The following is a 26,694-nucleotide window of genomic DNA, read 5'->3' as shown; positions in this document are numbered from 1 at the left end:
TTAACCTTTTATATTGTATAAAATTTAAGGTATACAACCTGATGTTTTGGTATATATATCCATTCATTAACATTTAATGTAATTATTGATAAAGCTGGATTTAGGTTTCCCATCTTGCTCTTTTAGGGTTTTGGGTTTTTCTTTTCTTTTCTTTTCTTTTTAAAGAATTGCATTTGAATAGGAAACGCCTGGATACTATGCATCTAACCCTATTTGGTAATATTTTAGACAATCATAACAGATGAAGTAAAAGGGTCCTTCTGACACTGACATCTGCTACATGTTGCCAAGTAAGCATTTGAACTTTTTGCTTGTAAGTAAAGGAATGCCCTAATTATTTAACATTTAGGTCATTTTCAGTTTTTACTTTCAGAAATGGTATCTTAAAGATCATCTTCACCCATAGCCTTTTCCTTCTGTTTTGGTCTGATATAATAGGCTAGACTTCCAGAAGGAGGATCATTGGGTCAAAAATATTGAACATTTATAAAGTTACTGTATTGTTTTCCAAATGGGTGGTACCAGTTTAGCATGCAACCAGCAATGTATGAGAGTACATATTTTGCCACATCTTTACCAGTATTGAATGTTCCCAATTAATTAAAATTTATTGTATTTATAAATTTAATTATACAATAATTTCTGGGATTATATTTAGTTTATCTTAAAATTTTGATGTGCTACGAGAACCTCCAGAGCAGCAGGAAAAAAATACAAAATATCCTATTTATTATGCTGAGAATTCTAAGAAGGTTTTTATCTAGGCAGAGTGAAAAATTGTGGAGTAGATCTAGGGAGACTGAAAAATTCCCTGGTTGGCTCCTGAAGAAAGCCATCACTACTTAAAAGACCTCTCTATCCTGTCTCCATCAAAATCTCATGCCAAATCTGCATTCTACTTCATTCTAAGGTATTGTCTCAAAAGGAATTTGCATGATGCAAACTTTCACGTACCTAAGGGATAGCTATGTGCTTAGAATAGTGACTGGCCCCCCATGACATCAGTGGAAAATGAAAATCTTTGCTAATTAGGTGCCTTTGTAGTAAGGAAACATAATGATTTCTATTATGCAATTAAGTGTGAGCATTTCTTTCATTATAAACTGCAATTCTTCTTTGTTATGTGAGAGCAAGAACTAATTTTATTTTCAGATCAATAGTTGGAGTGCCGAGTTAACAGACGTGCGATGTTAATATAGTATAAAACAGCAAATTAGGCTGCTTGGGTTTGAGAGCATTTTTTTTTTTTCTTTCTGAGATGGAGTCTCACTCTGTCGCCCAGGATGGAGTGCAATGGCACGATTTCAGCTCACTGCAACCTCTGCCTCCCAGTTCAAGCGATTTTCCTGCCTTAGCCCCCCAAGTAGCTGGGATTACGGATGTGTGCCACCACGTTGGGCTAATTTTGTATTTTTAGTAGAGACAGGGTTTTGCCATTTTGGCCAGGCTGGTCTCAAACTCCTGACCTCAGGTGATCCACCCACCTCGGCCTCCCAAAGCGCTGGGATTACAGGCATGAGCCACCACACCTGGCCTGGGAGCATCTTTTTAATCAGACTACATGACTATGGCTAGGTTGCATGAATCACTGCTGCTCTGGAGTTTTCTGGATTGCAGAGCTCTTCCTGATTGAAGCAGGCCTCTTGAAAAATCACAATGGGACTTTGAATAAATACTTCCATCTCTTAGGCCTGTCTCATAAAATTGGTGGGGTTCTGAAATATGTTTTCTCAAGGGTTGAAATGCATATTTATTTTTTTGTTGGGTGGGCTGAGTCAATAATGATTGGAATCAATAAGAAAGTCCTTCATCAGTAGAGTTTATAATAGCAGCTTTAAAAGTCTCCAGATATGAGATGAACTCTGTTAAGTTTTATTGGTAATTTACCAGGTATACTTCATGAAATTTACTCAGAGAATTTCAGAATTCATTTTTACCTGCAACCACTGAAAGCCTCTAAAGATTCCAGGAGACCCAAACTCATTTCTACGCTGGCCAATATCTGCAGATCTAGCCCACACAGCTGGCTTCCAATTGCCTGTACCTCAGCTCTCACAAAGACATTGGTTTTTTTGTTTTGTTTTGTTTTGTTTTGAGATGGAGTCTCACTCTCTTGCCCAGACTGGAGTGCAGTGGCACGATCTCGGCTCACTGCAACCTCTGCCTCCCGGGTTCAAGCAATTCTCCTGCCTCAGCTTCCTGAGTAGCTGGGATTACAGATGTACGCCACTACATCCAGCTAATTTTTGTATTTTTAGTAAAGACAGGGTTTCACCATGTTTGCCAGGCTGGTCTTGAATTCCCAACCTCAAGTGATCCGCCTGTGTCGGTCTCCCAAAGTGCTGGGATTACAGGCATGAGCCACTGTGCCCGGCCGATCAATACATTTTTTCTTTTGTACTCCAAAGCAATGTATACTCATTGTTGAAAACTTGTAGTTTAAAAATAAGCAAAAGAAAGAAAATAAAAATCATTCAATAAATGTTTTTCTACTTGCTTATCTATATTTTAAAATTTTCAACATTGAATAGATATATTTTTATAATAAGAAAAAGTTATATTTAATTTTACAAAATTTCAGAAAGATATACTTCAAAATGTTTAGTCTTTTTAGCTTTTTCCCCTTAATTTTGTATAATGATAACTATATTACTTTTATAATTGAGAAAAATAATTTCACAATAAATATTAGTATTAATTAATATAAAATTATTAAAAATTAATTCCACCACTCAGAAAGAAGTATTGCCAATATTTTGGTGTATATCTTTTAAGTCTTCTTAGGAAAGAAGACTCTATGTCTAGCTAGAGTTTTATTTTATTTATTTAAAAAAGACATGTATTCAGTGTTACGATCAGACTGTTAGATTTAGCAATCCATAGCATGGGTGCATGAAAAACTTTTGTTAGAATGCTTTATACTTTCCACAGAACAGAACAGAACAGAAACTAAAATAACCTGCCACAAATACAGTCCTTGAGCTTTTTGTGCGCACACGTGAGCATTGTCTAAAACATGTCTTCTTTGTAGCAGCTGGGCACTGCCACCACTGTGCTTGGCTGAGTCCACAAATCTGTTGTAACTGGTAGCTTCCCTGTCACCTCTTTGGCTCTCCTCTCCTGCCAAGCTTTGTTGGTGTCAGTAATTAAAATCTTCTGCCATTGACATAGTGACTGCTGCTACTAGAAGCACCATACCCACCTTGGTTTCATGATTTGGCAAAGTATTGGCCTCTACCACCATAGGGGCCAAAGCTTCTGCCTCCAAAGTTTCTTCCCTTCATGGGTCCAAATCTGGAGATTGATTATTGTAATTGCCAAAATCATTGTAGCTTCCATCACCTCCAAAATTGCTCCTATCATTACCAAATTCCTTATAGCCATCTCCACTGCCACCATATCCACCACCAGCACGGCTGCTACCAAAGCTACCATAACCACTAATGTTTCCTCCATGACCAAAGTTGTCATGACCACCAAAACCATCTCCATGACCACCACCAAAGTTTCCAGAATGACTTCAACCTCTTTGGCTGGATGAGGCACCAGCCATTTCTTGCTCCAACAGGGCTTTCCTAACATCACAGTGTGGCCACTCCCAGGATAGTATTTCTGAACGACAGTCTTATCTGTGGAGTCATGGTTGTCAAAGGTTACAAACACAAAGCCCCTTTTCTTTCCACTGCCTTGGTCAGCCATGATTTCAATATTTCAATTTTCCCATACTGTTCAACATAATCTCTTAGGTGACGTTCTTCAGTGTCTTCTTTAATGCCACCAACAAAGATCTTTTTCACAGTTAAGTGGGCACCTGGTCTTTGAGAACTTTTTCTTGAGACAGCTGTCTTTGGTTCCACAGCTCTTCCATCCACGTTGCGTGATCTTGCATTCATGGCTGCATCCACCTCCTCCACAGTGGCATATGGGACAACCCACAGCCCCTGGAGTGCTTGGTGTTCGGGTCTTTCATTAGCACACGGACTCTGAGTGTTTCCAGTTGCTCAGAATGGCTCCTCACACTCTCATTGGTTGTTCCAAAGTTCTTCCCCCACATGAAGAACTTCCATAGCTGTTCAAGCTCTTTAAAGGACTCTGACTTAGACAGGACAGCAGTGGGAAGAGACTTTAGCCATGCTTCCTCGGCTCCTCTGTTAACTTAGGGGAGCCCTTGGTTCTCAATCTTTTGTTCAAGTCCTGATTTCGCATTTCACATAAATCCCCAATACTATTCTCATTCATTTGAGAAGGTTGGTGCTGTTAAGAATGCAGTAGAAGGGATTTATGTCCTGGATGGAAGTTTGCACAAAATAGTTTTTTAAAACTCAAATTATGTAGGTTTCCAAGTCTTTTTTCATTTAGCATGGGGACTAGTTGGAATCAGAAGCAGTAAATATAACTGATTGTAGAATATATTAAATATAGAAAAAAGATTCAACTACCTGGTGTGCAATCCAACCATCTCAAATACTGAAACTTTAAATTCAGTCATAATATTTTCCTCTTGGAATGAAAACATCTGAGTGTAATAGTAAAGCAACAGGGACTCACCAAAGAGTGAAGTTATCACTTGCCTGCAGAAGAGGAGACATTTAAAAGCACTCGATTCCCTGTGGCCCTCTGTATTATAAAAGTTTCATGATAAATCCATCCCCAGCTAATGCCTAGGGTGATTTAAATATATAGCAGCAGAGTCTCCAGTGGTCAATTGAGGGATAACGAGTTCTGGAACTGCCAAAGTGAACAGAAATCCTCCTGGTTCAAGCTTTTTGTTTTTTTCCTTTTGAAGTGATGCACTGATCAACAGTAAGAGGGAGGAATATATGAAAAGAAAGGGAGGCTGAGAGGCAGAGGGAAAGACAGAGGCTAGGCTTTTGTGATTATGTAATCCAAATATATACTAAGTGGCATGCTGAAAAATCCCTCTCAGCAGGCAGCACGCTCCCATGCTGAACATCCAAATGGAACATTTCTAACATCATCACAGTGTTGTTCACAAACACAGAAGTATATTTGGTATAAGCAAATCCTTGGATACATTTGTAGAAGTGGATAATAGAAAATTTGAAACTAAAATCTGTTCACACACACACACACACACACACACACACACACACACAGTGATGACTTTCCGTCTCTTCACACTTGTACTTTTAAAAATATCAAAAGCCTTGTGTTTGGAAATCTTCCTTCCCTTCAGTTTCAGATGTCCCTTCTCCTTCCCTCTTTGAATACAATTACCAACTACAATCAGCTTCAGAACTCCTTTGCCTTCAAAACAGGTTCATAATGAATAAAATATTATTTTTCACTTGTGAAACTTTATCTGTAAGCAACTTTAAACATGCTATATTTAGGTGTGCTTAGTAATAGGCATCTTCAAGAAAAATAAAATGTAAGTCTAAAAGCTTACATACTAAGTAGTTTTACTAATTTCTAGACTACAACTTTCTTCAAGGCAAGGAGGGCATTTGATTTATGAAAAAGTTATTTGACTAGCATACATCTTTGGAGTGCAAAGAACCAAGGGTCCAAGGTAAAAACATATGTAACATCTCCTAGACCTCCTAGTCTGAAGGAAAGAAAGAAAAAGAAAAAGAAAGGAAAGGAAAGGAAAGGAAAAGAAAAATATTTTGAGCACTGGACCATAGTAGGTTTTTTTTTTTTTTTTTGAGACGGAGTCCTCTCTCTGTTGCCCAGGCCAGAATGCAGTGGCTTGATCTTGGCTCACTGCAACCTCCACCTCCCAGGTTCAAGTGATTCTCCTGCCTCAGCCTCCCGAGTAGCTGGGATTACAGGCACATGCCACCACGCCCTGCTAATTTTGGTATTTTTAGTAAAGACGGGGTTTCACCATGTTGGTCAGGCTGGTCTTGAAGTCCTGACCTCAGGATCTGCCTGTCTCGGCCTCACAAAGTGCTGGGATTCCAGGCATGAGCCACTGCACCTGGCTCATAGTAGGTTCTTAGTAAATGTCCTGTATATTTACCCATATTTTCTGAATAAGTTTAACATTTTTCTCTTTATTTTAGTATTTTACTTTATCACTGATTTTATGCAATTTGATTGTGATATGACTTAGTGTAGTGTTTTTCACGTTTCTTGTGCTTTGGGTTCATTGAACTTCTTGGATCTGTGGGTAATGAAATTTGAAAAAAAATTTGATCACTTCTTCAAATATTTTTTCAGCCCTCCTTTCTTCAGAAACTCCAGTTACATGTATATTAGGCTCTTGAAGATGTCATAAAATTCACTGATGCTCTTTTCTTTTAGTTTTTAAAATCTTGGTATTTTATTTCTAATTTTTTTTTTTTTTTTTTTTTTTTTTAATTTGAGATGAAGTCTTGCTCTTATCACCCAGGCTAGAATGCAATGGCACGATCTCGGCTCACTGCAACCTCTGCCTCCTGGGTTCAAGCGATTCTCCTGCCTCAGCCTCCCGAGTACCTGGGTGCCTACCACCATGCCGAGTTAATTTTTGTATTTTTAGTAGAGACAGGTTTTCACCATGTCAGGCTGGTCTCGAACTCCTGATCTCAGGTGATCCACCCACCTCAGCCTCTCAAAGTGCTGAGGTTACTGGCGTGAACCACTGCTCCCAGCTCAAATCTTGGTATTTTATTTTAAAGACTGCTGTGTCTTTAAGTTCATTAACTCTTTCTTCAGCAATTACTGTTAATCCCATTCAGCATATTTTTCATGTCAGATACTGCAGTTTTTATTTCTAGAAATTTGATTTAGATATTCTTTTCTTGGCACATGATGCTTTGTTTTGTCACTTTACAAAATTTATCTTGAAATGATTTTAAATTTACAAAAATACAAAGAGCTGAAAAGATAGTAATGAGTGTTCCCAGTTCCCACTCTGTACCCAATTTACTTAAAAGTTAACTTCTTATATTATCATGATGTATTTATCAAAATTAAGAAATTAGCATTGGTATAGTACTATTAAGTACAGACTTTATTCAGACATCCTGGTTTGCAGCTTAAAAAAAAATCTTTCAAACATATTAGTCTTTCATGCACAGTCTTTCTTCTAGTTTCTTGAACATATGTAATTCAATTATGATAACTTTTTAACTCCTTGTTTACTAATTCTATCAACTGTGTCATTTCTGGGTCAGTTTCAATTGGTTGATCTTTCTCTTCATTATGGGTCATATTTTCCTGCTTCTTTGTGTGTCTAGTAATTTTTATTTGGATGCCAGGCATTATGAATTTTATCTTATTGGGTGCTAGATATTTTTGTATTCCTATACATGTTCTTCAGCTTTGTTCTGGGAGGGAGTTAAGTCACTTGGAACAGTCTGATTCTTTCAGGTCTTGTTTTTAATTTTTTTTAAGGCAAGACCAGAGCTTTTGCCTCACCACTGACCTTGTCCCACTACTGAGGAAAACTTCTTTTGAGAACTCTACCAAATGTCCTTTGAATTATGAGGTTCTTCACTCTGGCTGGTGGAACAGAAACGATTCCTGGCCCCAAATGATTTCTGGAGATTGTTTCCTCGTATCCTCTCAGGTGCTTCTTTTCCTGGCCTCAGGTGATTTCCTCACCTACATGCACTAATCAGTACTTTGCTGAAAACTTGGGGGCAGTTCCTCCGCAAATCTGTGAAGTTCTCTGTGCAGTTTTTTTCTTCTCTGGCACTCTGCCCTGTGTTCTTTAGCCACCTTGATCTCCCTGTATTCCAGGCTCTCCCCAGCCCGGGGAGATTTTTGGGCGTTTCCTGGGTTTCCCCTCCCTATGCCACAGCCTGGAAACTCTCTGCAGGTAGTAGACTAAGGTAATTGAAAGGCTCGTCTTGTACATTGCCCATCTTTCAGGGTTCACTGTTCTCCATTGACTTATCTCCAATGTCTTAAAGACCATTGTTTCATGTATTTTTTCATATATTTCATACACTTTCATATATTTGCATTTCTGATTATATGACCCTCAAATGATTGCTATTTCTTCCTATTCTCAGGAGAATTTATATATATATATTCTGCTACACATCCTTGGCTCTATTATGAACTTCTAAAAAATGCTCTCATACCTAACATATTTTACCACCAGAGTGGCTGCAAGACAGGGCAAGCCTAGAGGCCCTTGGTCTGGGAAACAGGCCAGGTTGGTGGGTCAAACAGAGAGTATGATGTGAGGGATAAGAGGTTATGAGTGGCAAAGTTCAGAGAGGATAGTTGGAAAGGAGTGTGTGTGTGTGTGTGTGTGTGTGTGTGTGTGTGTGTGTGTTGGAATCCAGAGGGCATGATTAAGATCTAGGCCTGGATGTCTCTGATACTAAGATTGGCAGACTAGTGAAACACATGTCGGCAGAAACAGACTAAGCATACAGGTACATTCAAACTGAATTTAAGGGAACAAGCAGAGGACTTACCAAGATGAGGAGCCCCATGCAACACAGTGTCCAGTAAACACGGGAGACACATAGCACCATAACTGCTTGTCAATTTTGAGGTTGGCTCATTTGCTCCCCAGTGGCTCATGATTTGAAAACTGATCTTCTGTGGGTTCCTTAGAGTTCTGGCATCCATTATTTCCAACTAGCTTTGTTGATCCTCAATCTTGTTCCTGTGGTGGGACACCTGGATGTCATGGTGTCCTTTGTGGAATCTCATGAAATGCTGATATGACAAAATATGTAATTTTGTCCTAGGTTAGATATCATCTTATTCTTTTCTTTTTTTGAGATGGAGTCTCGCTTTGTCACCAGGCTGGAGTGCAGTGGTGCGATCTCGGCTCACTGCAACCTCCGCCTCCTGGGTTCAAGTGATTCTCCTGCCTTGGCCTCCTGAGTAGCTGGGACTGCAGGTGAGCACCACCATGCCGAGCTAATTTTGGTATTTTTAGTAGAGATGAGGTTTCACCATGTTGGCCAAGATGATCTCCATCTCTTGACCTCATGATCCGCCCACCTTGGCCTCCCAAAGTGCTGTGATTACAGGCATGAGCCACCGCACCTGGCCTCATCTTATTTTTATACAGACATTCAGTAGTGTGTGTCAAAGATTTAAGAAGAATTTATGAGATAAAAGCTTAGTAAGAAAAGCTTATCATTATCTTAGCTCTTTGTTCTGTGAAAGTGGGAAAAAAAATCATCATCTTTCCATTTTTCATTAGTGGAATGCTTTGATTTAATGTGTATAACCCTGGGGTTCTGTGCAAGCAGATTTTGAGAACACCTGGAGTGGATGGTGCATTCTGTTTTCTTAAAAGTAAACTTTTAAAGCATAATATCATCTACTTACATATTACGTTATTAATATTTATTTATTTATTTGAGATGGAGTCTCCCTCTGTCACCAGGCTGGAGTGCAGTGGTGCGATCTCAGCTCACTGCAACCTCCACCTCTCGGGTTCAAGCGATTCCCCTGCTTCAGCCTCCCGAGTAGATGGGACTACAGGTGCATGCCACCACTCCCAGCTAATCTTTGTACTTTGAGATATCCACAATTCAGTCTCTTGCACTATATGGTGCCCAAATCCCTTTTAAGAAAGAACTAATTGCCCAGCTACAAGGAGTAAGGGTACTTGAGAGCCTCTCACTGTTGACTACTTTGGGTCCACTTCAGCTTTTGAGCTGAGGACACACCTTGTCAAGGCAGCCCCAGCCAATAACTGAGCAAGACTTTATTACAAGGGCCAGGTCATCTCCACCTACCGCAGAATTCCTCCTATGAGCTGTCTTGACTGTGGAGCTGTTAATGATCTGGCAGAGACTTTGCCCACTCTTTACAAAGGTCTGACAACTCCTCCTGCCCAGGCCTGTTTCCCCCTTCTCCTTTTTCACAGGTGTTACTCTCCAGAGAGACTTTTGCACTTCTAACTCCATCTCAATCTGCTTCTGACCCAACTTTCTGAAAAGTGCCCATATCACAAGGGTACAGCTTGATGAATTTTTATAAACTGAGCACATTTATGAAAGCAGCACATTAAGAAGATGATTATCAACAGCACCTAAAAGCTCCATGTGCTGCCTTCCTTACAGTCAACAACCCCTTCCCAAGGCTAACCACTGTCCCAACTCTTAACATCATGGTTTACTTTGTCCTGTTGTAAATCATATAAATGAAATTTTAGCATATCTTTTGTGTTTGATTGCCTTAGCTCAATATTGTGCATTCTTTTAAATTCCTTTAAATCTGTGGTGTAAGTCTTTAAGTAAGTGCTTCCACTTTTTCATCTTTCCACTCCAGAACTCTCTTTCTTTCACACACACATACACACACACACACACACGCACACACAGTGCAAACATAATGAATATTTTTCAGTTTGATTTTCAATCTGATGTACAATGCACATGTAAAAATAGTAAAAATCGCATAGGATGTTCAATATGCTAAATTAGTTGGAATTGTCAGTGCTTCCATTTGTCTCATGCTTACCAAGTTTCCCTGGTTTAACTTCCACTACATCTGAGTTATCAGGGGTAGGTCATCTTTTAATATTATTATGGAGGACAGTGACTGGTTTCAACCAATTACTGATGAATCATCGATAGCTACATCTATATTAAGTAGATCTTTCCTGAGTTTTAATTTAGTCAATTCCCCAGCTCTGCCCTAGAGAAATGAGGATGTTGCTGCACAATCTTCGTTTTCTCAACTCCAAAGACATTTCTTCACTTATTAACTGCCTCATGGTTCAATAGTATCTAGAAAATCTCCTGTTTCTCAGGCTGCTTGATAGTCTAAGATTTCACCCATTAAGCATATGTTTTTAGAGTTTCCCTGCTTTAGCCAGGCACAGTGGCTCATTCCTGTAATTGAGGCTGAAGCTAAGGATCCCTTGAGGCCAAGAATTTGAGACTAGCCTGGGCAATATAGTGAAACTCCTGTCTCAAAAAATATTTTAAAAAAAAATTAGTTGGGCATGGTGCTGCGCATCTGTTGTTCCACCTACTCAGGAGGCTGAGGCTGGTGGATCACTTAAGCCCAGGAGTTGGAGGCTGCAGTGAGCTATGATCATGCCACTGCACTCTGTGTCTAAAAATTAAAAGAGAATTTCCTGGCTTTGATTCTTGCTTTCCTACCCAATTTAGGAATATTCTTGAAAATAATAAAGGGAAACTTAAAGGCGTTTCTCATACTTGAGCACATGCACTTATGAATCTTATAAACAGTCCTCTGGTAAGAGGGCATCTTTCAAGGTCTTTTCTCTTAATAGCTGTACTGCTAGTATGATTTTTTGCAAACCATTTTCAAAAGAGAACTCTCCCTTTATCCCTAGAGAGGGGATCAGCTTACCTCAGATTGCTATGCTTTTGCATTTGATTTTGTTTCACACTCGAAAACAAAATATTGGTTCAGTATAGTTAGCTTTCTCCTTCTAGCTTTGAAAGCACTCACAAATAATTATGGTAGAAAGGTAAATGACACCAGGCTTTTTGCACTCTCAAAAGTAATTTTTTTTACTCGATGCAGGGACCTGTCAGTATCATTGACCAGATATAAACTTCTTATTGGCCTTCTTGGGAATCAGATGGTGCACTATTCATTGAGTAAGAGCTTAGTAAACTTGAAAAGAATAAATGAATACATTGATATAAGAGCCTTTTATGTTTATGTGTTTTTAAATCTAATAGTGATTCTAAAAAAGAGAGGGGTAAATGATGTGTATTTTGCTCTAAGATTTCCAAAGGTTTCTGATTTTATGACTGACACGTAAGAGTAGAGTCTGCTATGAAGCATATTATTAATGGGTAATTTCTTTGCAATCTGATCTGAGAACAACAATGAAGTTTCATAGCCTTTAGCAGAGTTGTAGTTTAATTAAATGTACTTAGAATATAGCATTTCACTATTTTAGAACTAAAAGTAACTTTAAAAATAATCTGCCGGGTGTGCTGGCTCATATCTGTAATCCCAGCACTTTGGGAGGCCGATTATTAAAAGTAACAAAAATTAGCTGGGTGTGGTGGCGGATGCCTGTAAGCCCAGCTACTTGGGAGGCTGAGGCAAGAGAATTGCTTGAACCTGGGAGGCGGAGGTTGCAGGGAGCTGAGACCATGCCATTGCACTCCAGCCTGGGCAATAAGAGCAAAACTCCATCTGAAATCATCATCATCATCACCATCATCATTATCTAAGCTACCTTCCTTGCTACACCTTTACAGACAGGGTTGAAATACAGAACTTAGAAATGACTTATTCTGTTCCCCTGCTCTGGGGCTTTCACTCCATCCCCACATTAAGGACTCTGGCTAGACTGGACCATTGTTCTCCAGAGGTTGTCAGTGTATTGACCTACTTGTATTACTCTACATGTTCTTGGTAGAGAAATCACTGATATCAAAGAGTAGTTTTATTTACCTCAACATTTAGGGTTATTCTAACCTTTTCCAATGAACTTCTATTTCAACGTTCATAACATACATTTAAAAATTCATCCAACTGGCTAGGTGTGCTGGCTCACGCCTATAATCCCAACACTTTGGGAGGCTGAGGTGGGCGGATCACGAGGTCAAGAGATCGAGACCATCCTGACTAACACGGTGAAACCCCGTTTCTACTAAAAATACAAAAATTAGCTGGGTGTGGTGGCATGCGCCTGTAGTCCCAGCTACTCAGGAGGCTGAGACAGGAGAATCACTTGAACCCGGGATGTGGAGGTTGCATTGAGCCAAGATTGCAACACTGCACTCCAGCCTGGTGAGAGAGTGAGACTCCATCTAAAAAATAAATAAATAAATAAAGAATAAAAAATTTCATTTAACCAACGTGTCTTGGAGGAACCAGATTTAGGACTTCAGGGAGGCCAGTCAAGAGGAGGAGATGACAGTAACAGTGCTGTAGTGAGAATGTGATAATTGAGGTAAGTTAAAAAGGGACCCCTAACCCAAACTTGAGAAGGGGATGGTGAAGCCGGGAGTGGGGAAGAGCACTTCAAAGAGTGGGAAGAGCATGCCATGCCCAAGAGTCACACCTCTGAGTCTATAAGAAAAAGTGTTTTTAGATTTACCATGGAGAAAACCAAAAGAAATTCTGGGTTGATATATTTTGTGTGAATAGAGAACTTGATCTAAGGTTAAGAAAACCAGAAAGTTCTGAAGTTCTGATGGGAAGAACACTGAATGGGAAGTCTGGAAAGCCAGCTTCCTCCAGCACCAGCTTCCTCTTGGCTCTGCAGGTAACTGGCTGCATGACCTGGGCAAGTCACGTCACCCCTCTTGACCCTGGATTCTTCACCCATAAAAGAAGGGATAGGGAGTTATACCCAAAGTCCCTCAGACTCTGGCATCTGCAAATCCTAAGATTCAAGGTAGCTTTATGCACTATGTCTACCACACAGAATATGTATTGAATAAAATTCCTAAGTTCTATCCCATTCTTTTTTTTTTTTTTTTTTGAGACGGAGTCTTGCTCTGTCACCCGGGCTGGAGTGCAGTGGCCGGATCTCAGCTCACTGCAAGCTCCGCCTCCCGGGTTTACACCATTCTCCTGCCTCAGCCTCCGGAGTAGCTGGGACTACAGGCGCCCGCCACCTCACCCGGCTAGTTTTTTGTATTTTTAGTAGAGACGGGGTTTCACCGTGTTAGCCAGGATGGTCTCAATCTCCTGACTTCGTGATCCGCCCGTCTTGGCCTCCCAAAGTGCTGGGATTACAGGCTTGAGCCACCGCGCCTGGCCAGTTCTATCCCATTCTAATCAAAACTAGGTTACAGGTTAATAAAGCTGATTTCGAGAGGCATAGGCAATGCAGACTTCCCAGTGACCTCCTTTCCTATTAGGAAAATACATATTTATAATTGATTGTTTCATGCATTTTATTTGGCTATTAAAATAATACTGTAGATAGATATGACTCTTCTCATTTACAGATAACAAGACTGGGGCTCACAGAAGTTAAGTAATTTGCCATCCTGTCACCCATTAAAAGTGGTGGTGGGATTTGAATCTGAGTCTATGTGAGGCCAATATCTGACTTCTTCCCACTATGCCATTTGAAAGTAAATTTCTGTTAGAGAGAATCCTGACTGTGTAGGAAAATACACTGTGAAGATGACTTCCACTTAGGCAAAGGTCATCTTCCGCATCCACCACCAACCCCCAACTCATTTTATTTCCTGCCCTACTCCCCAGTCTTAGTTCTCCAAATTATACCATTCTCTGCTTTAGGAGCCTCAGCTCAGGTTGCTGAGTGAAAAAACAGGGAACTAGGGCAAGAACTAGTAGAGTTGATAAAGTTTTCTTCAGAAACCACTTTGTCAACCTGACTGCTTTTGCTTTTGTCTGAAACCAGCGTGGAAGCTTCCCACTACTGAGACTAGAAATAGAAATCCCATCCTGTTTCATGAGTTTTCAACAGAAATATCACCCAGCATGCCTTTCTCTCTTCTACCTTTTCTCCCTGGTCTGTCAAAGCCCCTTTCCTGGTCACAGGTATTGCTTGACAGATGAACCTGTTAGCAGGCCCTCGTTGACCTCTGATTTACAAAACTTGTTTAGTTGCAAGCAACACTGATCTACTCAAGAAAGCTCAGGAAAGACAGTTTATGTGAGGATTAACAGGAATGTTCACAGAATCCCAAGAGCATAGTGGAAACAGGGCCAGAAATCGGTCCAGAACGGGAGGGTGTTTCTGGATCTAAGGTGGTCCCAATGGCCCAAGGACTGGGAGTGTATGGATCTTTACTCTGGAGTTCCACCAGTGGTATGACTCAGCAACCTGGGTATCTGTTCTTCTTTGTCTCTGATTGAAACTAGCTACAATGCACTTATTCTAATTTTTTTTTTTTAGACGGAGTCTCACTCTGTCGCCCAGGCTGGAGTGCTGTGGTGCAATCTTGGCTCACTGCAACCTCCACCCCCCGGGCTCAAGCGATTCTCCTGCCTCAGCCTCCTAAGTAGCTGGGACTACAAGCAGGTACTACCGCATCCAGCTAATTTTTTTATTTTTTAGGAGAGATGGGATTTCATCATCTTGGCCAGGCTAGTCTTGAACTCCTGACCTCATGATCCACCTGCCTCAGCCTTCCAAAGTGCTGGGATTACAGACATGAGCCACTGCACTTGGCAATGCACTTATGCTTTTTAAAATCTACTTTATCCTTTAAAAATTCATACTTTTTTGGCCGGGTGCAGTGCTTCACCCCTGTAATCCCAGCGCTTCGGGAGGCTGAGGTAGGCAGATCACCTGAAGTCAAGAGTTTGAGACCAGCCTGACCAACATGGAGAAATCTTGTCTCTACTGAAAATACAAAATTAACTGGGCGTCGTGGCGCATGCCTGTAATCCCAGCTACTTGGGAGGCTGAGGCAGGAGAATCACTTGAACCCAGGAGGCTGATGTTGCAGTGAGCTGAGATTGCACCACTGCACTCCAGCCTGGGCAACAAGAGTGAAATTCCATCTCAAAAAAAAAAAAAAAAATTAATACCTTTTGCTGAATCATAATTTCAGTTTGCCAAGATCCCTCACAGCCCCTTCTCTCCTTCCCCTCATAACTCCAACACTGCCTCAAGGCTTCTCTTTATGCATCCTTTAAGTTTCTACTCCTCCTGTTAATTTCCTATATTTCTACATGTTTCCAAAATAAAATTCCCAAAGAATTGTCCCAGATTATCCTTCACGCAAACAATGTTATCCTTCATGCAAACAATGTCAATTGCCCCCAAACTCCCAAGTACGCACAGATCAAGGTTGGACGCTGACTCGGAGTAGACCATTTATTGGCTAACCAGCAACTTATGTCATAGCCTGGAATGAAAATATGAGTTGGGCCATCAGCAGGGGAGGAATTGACTCCAACTAGATAGGTCTTGGCATCATCATTGACCTCCTTTGTATGACCACTATTGACCCATTTGGAGCAGCTTTATCCCAGTGTGAAACCTGCCGCTCACTAGTTCTGCTAGATGCATGTTGGAAGTGCTGATTGAGGTTAATCCAACCTGTACAAGTTTCTGAGGCAGGTCTTCTCGGAGCCTTTAATATGGTAAAGTGTATTCTAAATTAGCAAGCAGAGGATAAGGAATGCAGTGTGTTTCGCTCTATGTAGCAGATGCTGTCTGCACCACATCCATGTCCTCTCAGCACATACCTGTACACTTTGAAGGCTGCTTTCTATGAACACCTGCAATTCTTTGCCTGAAGTCTTCTTTTTTTTGCTTTTTGATGGTGGTGGGGGGTCTGATGGGAGTCCACTCAACCTGTTAACAGGTAAGCTGAAAGAACAAGATAGTTAACGTCCCTCACCTCAAAAGCAGTGTTCAACCAAAGATGGACAGGCAGGTGGCAGATATGTTTCCCAGTTGCCTCTCCGTTATGAAACTAAAGCATGTTCCCTGATGCTTTCCAGAGTTTCCCAGTAGGGCAGAATTCCTCCTACAAGCTGTCTTCACTGTGGAGCTGTCAATGAGCTGGCAGAGACTTTGCCCGCTCTGTCTGATGGTCTGACAGCTCTTCCTGTCCAGGCCTGCTTCCCCCTTCTCCTCTTTCACAGGTCTTACTCTCCAGTGGAACTTTGGCACTTCTAACTCCATCTCACTCTGATTCTGACCCAACTGACTGAAAAGTGCCTGTATCACAAAAATCAGGGCTGAGTTCCTGCAGCCGAGAGTGGAAACTGACTTGATAAAACTCCCCATACTGGCTCCCTTCCCCTCCTGGCCTCACTTCCCCACTCTTTTATTGGGGTTTCCCGGGATCACCTCCTAAGTAAACTATTTGCACTTCAATCTTTGAGTCAGGTCCTATTTCTAGGGAAACCCACACCAAGACCCTCCCTTTATTGTGGGTGGTGGGGGGGAGTGGGGGGAGGTGAGCACATCTTTTAACATCTAACAGGCCCTGAGAAATATTGACCTAGTATACACAGGAGCTAGGGAAAATTACCTTTATCTCAAACTAGTTAAATTTCCTGAGACTTGTTGACGATAAAATGGAGAGCACACGCATTCCTGATTCAAGGTATTCTTCATTGATAGCATTCCCACACATATAAGGATATGTGGATCTCAGACGTATAACCACTCCATTTTTGTTTTACCTCTTTGTTATTCTCTCCCAAAATATGGTTTACATTGCATCCTTTTATATTACTATATTTCACAAGGAAGACATAGTAGAACATTTTTCTCAGCGTGACTGTAAATCCTAATTATGTTTTTGAGCCTGGCTCATCTTAGGTGTCATTGTGGGGACTCCATGAGTGACCACAAACATCTTTGTGATGTTAACAGATGATACAGCTTGATATATCAGTATAAGAATTTCTCCATCATAAGATTTGGAATTATAAGGGTTTTTCAAGACTATATATATTATCCAAGCTTTCAACTAATAGGTTTCTAACCATTTTATTATGCTGATCTCCAGATTTATAATCATGTATTATAATTAATATATAAGATGATTTTATATATGGTCTTTTGGGTGCTTTTTATTTGTGAAAATAAAAATAAGTATATTTTTAGGAAAGCTGGAGCACCTAATGGATATAATAGTATCCTACAGTTGTTAGGCAATTTAAGATCTTTTCAGCTGATTGTAGCGTAACTTTAAATGGCCTTAAATTGAGATACATGTCCAACTTATTCACCTGGACAAATTTTCTGTTAGATGCTTGGCTGTAAGTAGCAGGAAACTCCGACTCAACCTTTTTAAACAATAAGGGAATTTTACTTTCTTCTGTAACAAGAAGTCCCAGGGCATGGTGGCTCCAGGGTTGATGAATCCATCAGCTTTTCATCAAGGACCTGGCTTCCCACAATCTCTGTCGTTCTCAGTGGATCAGCTTCTTCCTGAGGCTAGCTCTTCTCATGGTCATGAGATGATGCTACCCATTAAAAGAAAAGGGAGGGTCAGCTGGGCACGGTGGCTCACGCCTATAATCCCAGCACTTTGGGAGGCTAAGGTGGGCGGATCACTTAAGGTCAGGAGTTCAAGACCAGCCTGGCCAATGTGGTGAAACCCCATCTCTACTAAAAATACAAAAATTAGTCAGGTGTGGTGGTGCGTGCCCGTAATCCCAGCTACTCGGGAGGCTGAGGCAGGAGAATCACTTGAACCCTACCGGCAGAGGTTGCAGTGAGCCGAGATCATGCCACTGCACTCCAGCCTGGGCAACAGAGCAAGACTCTGTCTCAAAAAAAAAAAAAAAAAAAGAAGAGGGAGTGTTTCTTAATGTGCTTCTCTTTAAAACTAAGGAAACTTTCCTGAGAAGGCCTCTGGTAGTTTCTCTTGAGTTTCACTGGCCAGAATTGTGTCGCATGCTCCTTCCTAAACCAGTCACTGATAGAAGACAGCATTACCTTGCTTGGCTTGATCTATTGAGGCTTTTACTGTGAATTACATAGAGAAAGGGAGGTCTCCAAACAAAATCAGGGTTCTCTCAAGAAAGAAAGGCAGAGGGAATAACTACTGGGCAGACCACCAGTCAGGTTAGCTCCCATCGCCCACACTGTTTGTCTTGGGATAACCAGAGCAAACAAGCAGCGGCTCTTAAAACACTTTCTTCTGTAACGTCTAAAGAAACACAACCCATAAAAGATTTAGCAATGATAAACTATTATATTATGACTTTACAATGGCTACTTACTGAGCATCACGCAGTGCTCGAGATTCCTAGTGTGAAGTTTGGTGTGGTAAGGAGAGAAGCAGATTTGGAGAGAGAAGACCTAAATGTGTTCCTGGACTTCAACAATTACCTGTTTGACCTTAAGTAATGAACCAGCTTTTCTGAATCTTAGTTTTATCATCTGTAAAATAGAGATTGTCTACCACAGAATTTGCTGTGAGGGTTCGATACAATTTGATGCAAAGCAAAGTGCTTTGTAAATTACTAAGTTGTTCACACATGAGGGAGATTTAACTAAATTGATGAATTTTAATTGGTAAACAAAAGTTGTATGCATTTATGGTGTGCAACATGACATTCAAAATATGTATACATTATGGAATGGCTAAATCAAGTCGATGAACATATCCATGGCCTCACATACTTATTTTTTTGTGATGAGAACACTTAAAATCTATTCTCTTTCTAATTTTCAAGTGTATAGTACATTGTTATTAACTATAGTCACCCTGTGGTATAGAGACATTTTGAAAGAGGAGCAGTAACGTGCCATTTATCTAAGCGAAAATCTCCACACCAGTCTTGGCAGTAGACCTGCAGAGGCTCTAAGGGAAAACAGCTGGAAGGATTACAGCTAATGAGCAGGGTTTTCAAGGAAACAAAGCTGATTTAGTAACAACCCAAACAAAGTTAGTCTCTTCAGGCTTTTTTTTTTTTTTTAAGTTAATAAGTTCAGGAGGGAGTTTAGATGTACAAATGTGGTTACCTGGGCTTAAAGGTGATCAGATGAACAGGAGTATATTGGTTCTAATTAAGGAGCACTTGACTTGTATTTTAACACAGTTAAAGCTGAAATCCAAAGCACTTCATTTCTACAGCAGGCTTGCCTCTTCATTATTGCAAAATCTTCACTCAGTTCTGTTACCTCATTAGAAAGCTTAGTCACCTATACAACGTTCTCACTCACTCACACCTGCACATTTCCTATACCTCCAAATGGCCTACCAGGAAAATATCTTTTTTCCTAATTAATAAGTTACTGTAATCTCAGTTTCTCTTCCCATGCCCTCAGCACTTCAGAGCTTGAATTATTCATTTCCAGCCTCAGTGCTGGGCTCCAGGTGCTCATATTGAAGAAGGCTCTGTTGACCTTGAGCTTGAGAATTTGTATGTGTTATAATATAGATGTCACTAAAATATAACATTTACCTGCTGAGAACAACATTATACTGTTTATGAAACCATATAATTTCAATAACTAAACTCAGCAAGATTTTATTGCTCTTTCCACCTGGAATCACAGAAGTGCTGACTCATCACTTGAGAACCACAGTTCACCAACGTGCAGCTTCACTAAAAATCTGCAATGAGTCTTATTTTTTTCATCATCTTTACATAACCTTTATTTTTTTGGTGGCAGTTATACAGCCCCCTTCTAAAAGGTTATAATTAATTAAAGGCTCAAATTAACACCAGGAAAACTTTCATGTCACAAAATCTTCAGTGCCTCCGTGGTTAGAAAGAGCTATATTTTTAATACCATGATGATAAATTAAAATTCATGAATGTCTTTACATTCTTTATAGGTATTTTAACAGTCAATTTCACCTTCTCTGAAGATAGACTAAAAGGAGCCTTCTTTGATGTACTGAAGTGATTTCTTCCGTATTTCCTTATCCCCCACTCTGGCTTACTTCTTTTACTTTATGTTATATACAGATACACACACATGCACAATTTTCTTCGTGATATCAGTCCTTTTTGATCAGAATGCTTAAGTAAATTTGTGATTCTCTTAAGGGCCTTTAGACGTAGTCAAATGACCATTTACACTGCATTTCATCTTGATCCCCTCCTCCCAAAAAGTGAGGGGAAATAAAAGCTTGCCTCATGGAAATGGACAAATAAGTCACCCAATTGAACCACAGTTGATATCAATATAGTTAAAAGTGAGAGGAAGGTATGAGAACAGCAGAAAACGTTAATTGTATGTACAAGGGATACCGCCCTGTTTATGTGTCACCAACTTCGCAAAAGCATGGTAACGGCCTGTGAAGTGTCCTCCTGACTCCAATTGCGGTACGAGTGTGTGCACAGAAATGTGAGCCTTGTTAGAGATCAGAATCGCTAATGCCATTCTTATCTGTAGAAGTATTACATCATTTACAAATTTTTACTAAGCTGTTAGCCTCAATCATGCCTCGAAGCAGTTATTTCCACAGGTTAATGATGTGTTATATAAAGAACGATTTCCTTTTTATTCTTGGTGAATTTGCCTTTTAATTTCATTTAGCAACCATTTTGTCTTACATGATGGAATGGTGCAGGCTTAAATTAACTCTCCAAAGATTGATAAAAATCGATGTCTGTTAGCTGCTCTTTGAACTATACTTCAACCTTACAAATGGAATTTGCTATTTTCTTTTAAAGGGGAGCATTATAAAGAATATTTGATTATTTTGGTAAAAACAGGCTTCCCTTAGTAAAAGAGACAGTATGTTATGAATGACGTTTATAACCTGATGTTATTTAGATAAGGTGGAAAAAAAAGCCCCCCAAACCCAGCAGGACCTCAGTGATGGAAGCAAGTCTGGAAAATAAGGAAATCTGATAAAACATAAGCCCACCATTTTTTGTTTTGCGGTGTGGGTCTTGTCCTTACCTGCTGGAAAACACTGGCAATTCTGTTCCGTGACAGGCAGCCAGAGAAGGCTAGCAAATGGATTTATTAATCATTTCAGGAAAAATGAAGAATGCCTTCAAAGACAACACCCTCTTCTTGGCTTCACAGAATCTTTTTAGGTTTTACTGTTAATAAGATTAAATAGGAGATGAGCAGTAAAGATACTGAAGCAGAGTTTGTTATAAGAAAAAGTACACATTAAGAATCGGGCTCCCCCACCACTTAGCTCAGCACTGTGTCCACATTCTTCTATTCAGACTTTTTTATTGCTGTTTGCTTAGGGGAAAAAGTCTCTGTTGAAAGAATGCTGGCCGGAGTACATTAGTCACCTTTCCAGTGCTCTTTCTGTGGTACGGGGCCACATATCCCTCCCAACTCTGTAGTTCTCTGCTAGTCAAGGCTGGAGACTGCTGCTGGCAGAAACCCAGTCTTCTCCTTGCAAATAAAGGAGCCATCTGACAACGCTGTATTTGTTGGGGCCTCTTCTGAGCCAATCAGAGACTGCCCTTGACCCAGGGGAGGAGGAGAAGTTTATAATAGGATCAGTTTTGTTTGCAATTTGTTTCTAATAGATGCCAATAAGCCAGTTAACTAGGCTCCGGTTAATGGATATTTTATTGTTCCCCCCTCCCCCCATGGTGCACATGACCTTTCCTTAGAAGCATTTGTGATGCCTGAAAACATGTATCTGCTGCCTGGTAGCCAGAGGGCTTGCTCTGCTCTAGAAAACTTGTTCCCTAGCCCCTAGCATGCGGCAGACCAGACCCAAATACTTTGATCATTCTGTCAGTGGGAAATTTACAGCAACATTCGGGCTTTTGTTCCATGTGTATTTCTCCAAATATAATATCTCCCTCAAGAAATCAATGATAAGCTGTTAAACTAAAGAGCATGGTAACATCCACAGAGCAGTAAATTAATGGTCTTTTGTGGATAGATGGTTACAGATTTCATCATAAAAAATGGATAAAAGATTACATATCACACAGAGCGAAACTTTTAATAACTCAACATGACTTTTCTTAATGGGTTTTATTCATTTTAATCATTATAGTGTCAATGATGATTATAGCCTTATTAGATTGTAGTGATTGAAGGGCCTGTTTATGAGATATTGAAAATCTCAGCCTGCTCAGAATAGCCTGGCGGCCTGTGTGGGTTTGATGTGTAACTTTATCTGAAGGAGCAGGTCTTGTCAGGAGAGTTTCAATTAATACTTTTACTAAATTGCTCCTGTCTTTAGTGACCTAGGTCACAGATGACTTAGGGATTCCACAACATCAGCTTTCCCAAACAGTTGGGCTACAGCAGTGTAAATCAAAAGAGGTTGTGAGTGTGTGTGTTTAAACGAAGGGAGGACTAGGAAAGGCCTCAGGCGAAGTGGCTTGAATCCTTCTGTCTCACTTCGCAGCCAGGAGAGTCCTCTTTCTAACTTATGATACCTCACAAGAAGGAAGAAGGGATTTTTTGTTTTTTTTTTTTTTTTTTTTTTTGAGACGGAGTCTTACTCTGTCGCCCGGGCTGGAGTGCAGGGGCCGGATCTCAGCTCACTGCAAGCTCCGCCTCCCGGGTTCACGCCATTCTCCTGCCTCAGCCTCCGGAGTAGCTGAGACTACAGGCGCCCGCCACCTCGCCCAGCTAGTTTTTTGTATTTTTAGTAGAGACGGGGTTTCACCCTGTTAGCCAGGATGGTCTCGATCTCCTGACCTCGTGATCCGCCCGTCTCGGCCTCCCGAAGTGCTGGGATTACAGGCTTGAGCCACCGCGCCCGGCCAAGAAAGGAGTTCTTTTAATAACCGGATAAAAAGTTGGCCACAGGAATCTGAAGTTTCTCCATTTTTCCCTCCATGTCTGGGCACATGATTAAAATAAAAATCAAGAATCCATTTATGATTAATAAGGTGCTATTTCAAAGAAATGCCCCAAAACACAGTCATCCTAAAAAAGTTACTATAATAAAGGTGTCCATATTCCTAAATTTAAAATAATAATAATAATAAAATCTATAGGTGAATACCTTCAGTAGGACCAAGATTATGATGCCATCTATTTGATATCCTGATTTAGTATTGATTCTTCAGAATATCTATTTCCGTTACAAATAAGTGTTACCTAAAAGTTATTCCAAATGTTTCACTATAATGGATGTCATCTGTAATAGGTCTTTGAGAAGAAGTGTGGTGTGTCATGGTGTTACATAAATTTGGGCTACTTCCTTTACCAGTAGCATGTTTTGGGACAGGTGACTTGAATTGTCATAGCCTCCATTTCTTCATCAGTAGAAGTGGGACCAATGATAATACCCATTTTACCTCTCTCCTTTGTAGGGTGACTAACAGAATCAAATGAGTTCACATTTGTGCTGAGAAAACTCTGTGTTTTCAAGTGAATCTTTAGAATGTCACTAAGATCAAGGAGCCAGGTAATGTGGCTTTTAAAAATGCAGTGTTCACTATTAGATAGAAAATATCAAGTGATTTGATGAAAATCTGGAAAAGTCAAATTAAATTGGAGTCTAAGTGATTAGGTCTCAAATATTTGAGAAGAGAATAATAAAAGTCAAAAGGAATCTAGTAGAGCTTTTTAAAAAATTTTTTTATTTTTTATTTATTTTTTGCTTTTTTAGTGAGGAGAAGTGGATATTTGAATTTAAAAAGATAGTGCAAGCCAGTAGGAATGGCTTAGGAAATGCCATACTGCTGTATGGACAAGTAGTCTGTCTCCATCTGTCAGATGGGCAGAGCCGAGAATCAGTCTCAGTCCAGACCTTAGCACAGGAGAAGGGAGATAATCATGGGTGGGGGAGGCCTGGGAATTTAGAAGGGAAGAGAAAGGGAGAGAAATGGGGGTGGGGGAAGGACAGTGGCTTGTGCCTGAGCTGGAGAAAACTCACAAAATTAAAGGGAACCAAGGGTTGGAGAGCCGGGCAGCTGGTAAGTGGGAACTGAATGGAGTGTGTCTATGACAAGGAAGCATGCAGCAGGGAGGAGGTGCGGTTGGGAAAGAACATGACCATGACCTTGGGATCCCACAACCCTGATCCAGTCTTTTTCTACCACCCTCACGATGGCCCCACAGCTGCCAGCCCCACTCAATATCCACTCACCACCAAGGATATGCCCTGTGGACTCAGTCACATTTACACCTGTTTGGGGTAGATATAATCTATGGAGGGGTTGTGGATACTCAAATGATCTCAACATTTAATTCCCTTGGTCCACAGACTTCTATTCTTGATCTACACACTCTCCCTGGGAGAGTCAAGGCTAAGCTTCCCTACACAGCCTTTCAGTCCCCCAAATTTCTCCCTGGGTCCAGACATAACTTTCTAAATGCCTTGCTGGTCGTCTTTGCTCAGACATGTCCTAAACCTACCTTGTTCTCATCAAACCTGTTCCTCCTCCTGAGTTCCATACCTTGGTTAATTACATTTCCACTGGCCCACGTCACCAATTTTTGAGTCATCTTCCACTCTGTGTCCTTTGCTTCTCAAATCCAATCAATCACTAAGCCCTGTCAATTCGAATTCCTTACTGCGCTGGTTTTAAAATATATCCACAAATTCTTTGACACTTTTCCTATTGACAGATGGGTCTGTATTTCTTCCCCTGGAAACTAGACTTCTAGGACTGTTTTGACTAATAGAATTTAGTGAAAGTGAAACCATGTAACTTCCAAGACGCGACTTAGCCTCCACCTTGCTCCTTGGAACACTTGTGCCTCAGAGCCATGAGGCTTCCATGTTGTAGAGAAGCTCAAACTAGCACATGTGGTGGAACCACATAGAGAAGCCGCAGGACTACACGAAGAGAGAGAGAGATGCTTGGCTAGCTCCCAGCTGCTCTGCCCCTCTGCTGACTACCTGGCTCCAACCATCATTTGACTACTACTATGATAGACCCTGCCTAGAAAGACCACCTAGCTGAACAGTCCCCAAATTCCTGACCACAGAAATAATGAGATAAGATAAAATGATGGTTAATTCTTTTAAGCTACTAAGTTCTGGGGCAAACATAACATAGCAAAAGTAACTGGAACGTTTGGCATCTATCCCCTTCTCCCTGTCACCTTAGGTTGGGCCCTCATCACCTTGCCCAGCCTGTGGCTGGCACACAGGAGGCCCAATCAGTGTTCTGGCTGAATGAAAGTAAACTCGATGACAGTAGGCTTCGCAGAAGAGATTAGGACCTTAAATCTAGTTGGGTTGGAATTTTGTGGCAATAGATTTCTCCCTGCTGTTGTAAAACTGCTACAGCGACCCAGATGAATTTGAGAACTTGCATGAGATGCATGCCTCCCTCAGAAATAAAACATAAAAGGGAAGAGAAAAGATTTAAAAATAAGCATTATCAAGTGCTATAAGTGATTGGTTTAGAGTTGGTGCAGATCTTTTTCTTTTTTTTCACTCAAATTTATTCTGTCTTGTTAGTTGAAATCAGTTCAGTCATTTGAGTCTTTTTCCCAAAAGGGCAAAACAAAGATTGTCTTATGTTCTTCTTTTCATGACTGGATGTTATCCAGTTTTAGTTGGAGACATTTTGGTTTTAACTTCTCTTAATGCTTGAACAACACTAAAATGATCCAGAGAGCTTCTGATTTATACATTCAGTGAGAAACAGCCTTCCAATTCTTATAGCCTTTTACATGTTCCATTTTTCAATTTTATCTATTGGAATGTAAAATTTCAGCCCTTTTATAAATTGCCTATTAATATTTAATTTCTTACATCATTGTATTGTTACCAGATAACCACAATTGCTACATGGAACAATAACAGAAGATGCATTAACTATCAATTGAGGAGGACACAAATAGATAGCAAAGGTAATATACATGAAAAATAGTCTGTCAAGCAACGTCAGCCTCAATGAGCATGAATTTACAGTCTCGTACAGTAGCCACAATGATTCTCATTGTTGATTCATCCTCTGATTACTCTGTTTGCACCACAGACAAAATAGTCTAAATGAATACCAAGATAATAAGTGAACTATCTATCATCTCTTTTATTTTTATCCCAAGCTAGGAGAATTGGTAGAAAGAGAACAGTAAATGGAGATTCCTGCTGGTTCTGTGTCATAGGACCCTTTTAAAACACTGAAGGCACTGTGAATTATTTAAGACGGGGAATAGAAAGCAGGACTTTGCAATTTTACTGAAGCTTTATGTCACGTTCTTACCTGCACTCCGACCACAGTAATCTCAGACTACAGGGTTTTTGGGTTATTGTTCAAAAACAATCAGTACAAGCACATTTTATGTCAGTAAAACAGAATGGTGAAGTCAGGAATTAGAGAAACGGTCAAGAAACAGACACTACAGATGAAGATTGAGAACTTAGAGGAATAGTTTCGATTAATCAGAGAATCACAGACAGACCCCTTTAAGTGATTTTGCCTGTTTGACATCTCTGTTGGAGGTCCTACAGGTATCTTCAACTCAACATATTTAAGATAGGACTTACTCTTATAGTCTTCCCTAACATT

At 40.4% G+C, this 26,694-nt stretch overlaps 1 pseudogene; it reads right to left on the bottom strand.

Moving 5' to 3' along the window:
* Positions 1-3,146: 3,146 nt before the first annotated feature.
* Positions 3,147-26,694, bottom strand: part of LOC111551876 — a 36,100-nt pseudogene continuing 12,552 nt past the window's right edge.

Source organism: Piliocolobus tephrosceles, chromosome 8 (assembly GCF_002776525.5).
Source record: "Piliocolobus tephrosceles isolate RC106 chromosome 8, ASM277652v3, whole genome shotgun sequence".
In the NCBI taxonomy this organism is placed as follows: domain Eukaryota; kingdom Metazoa; phylum Chordata; class Mammalia; order Primates; family Cercopithecidae; genus Piliocolobus; species Piliocolobus tephrosceles.
Note: the sequence above shows the minus strand (reverse complement) of the source record. Positions and strands in the feature narration are given on the sequence as shown.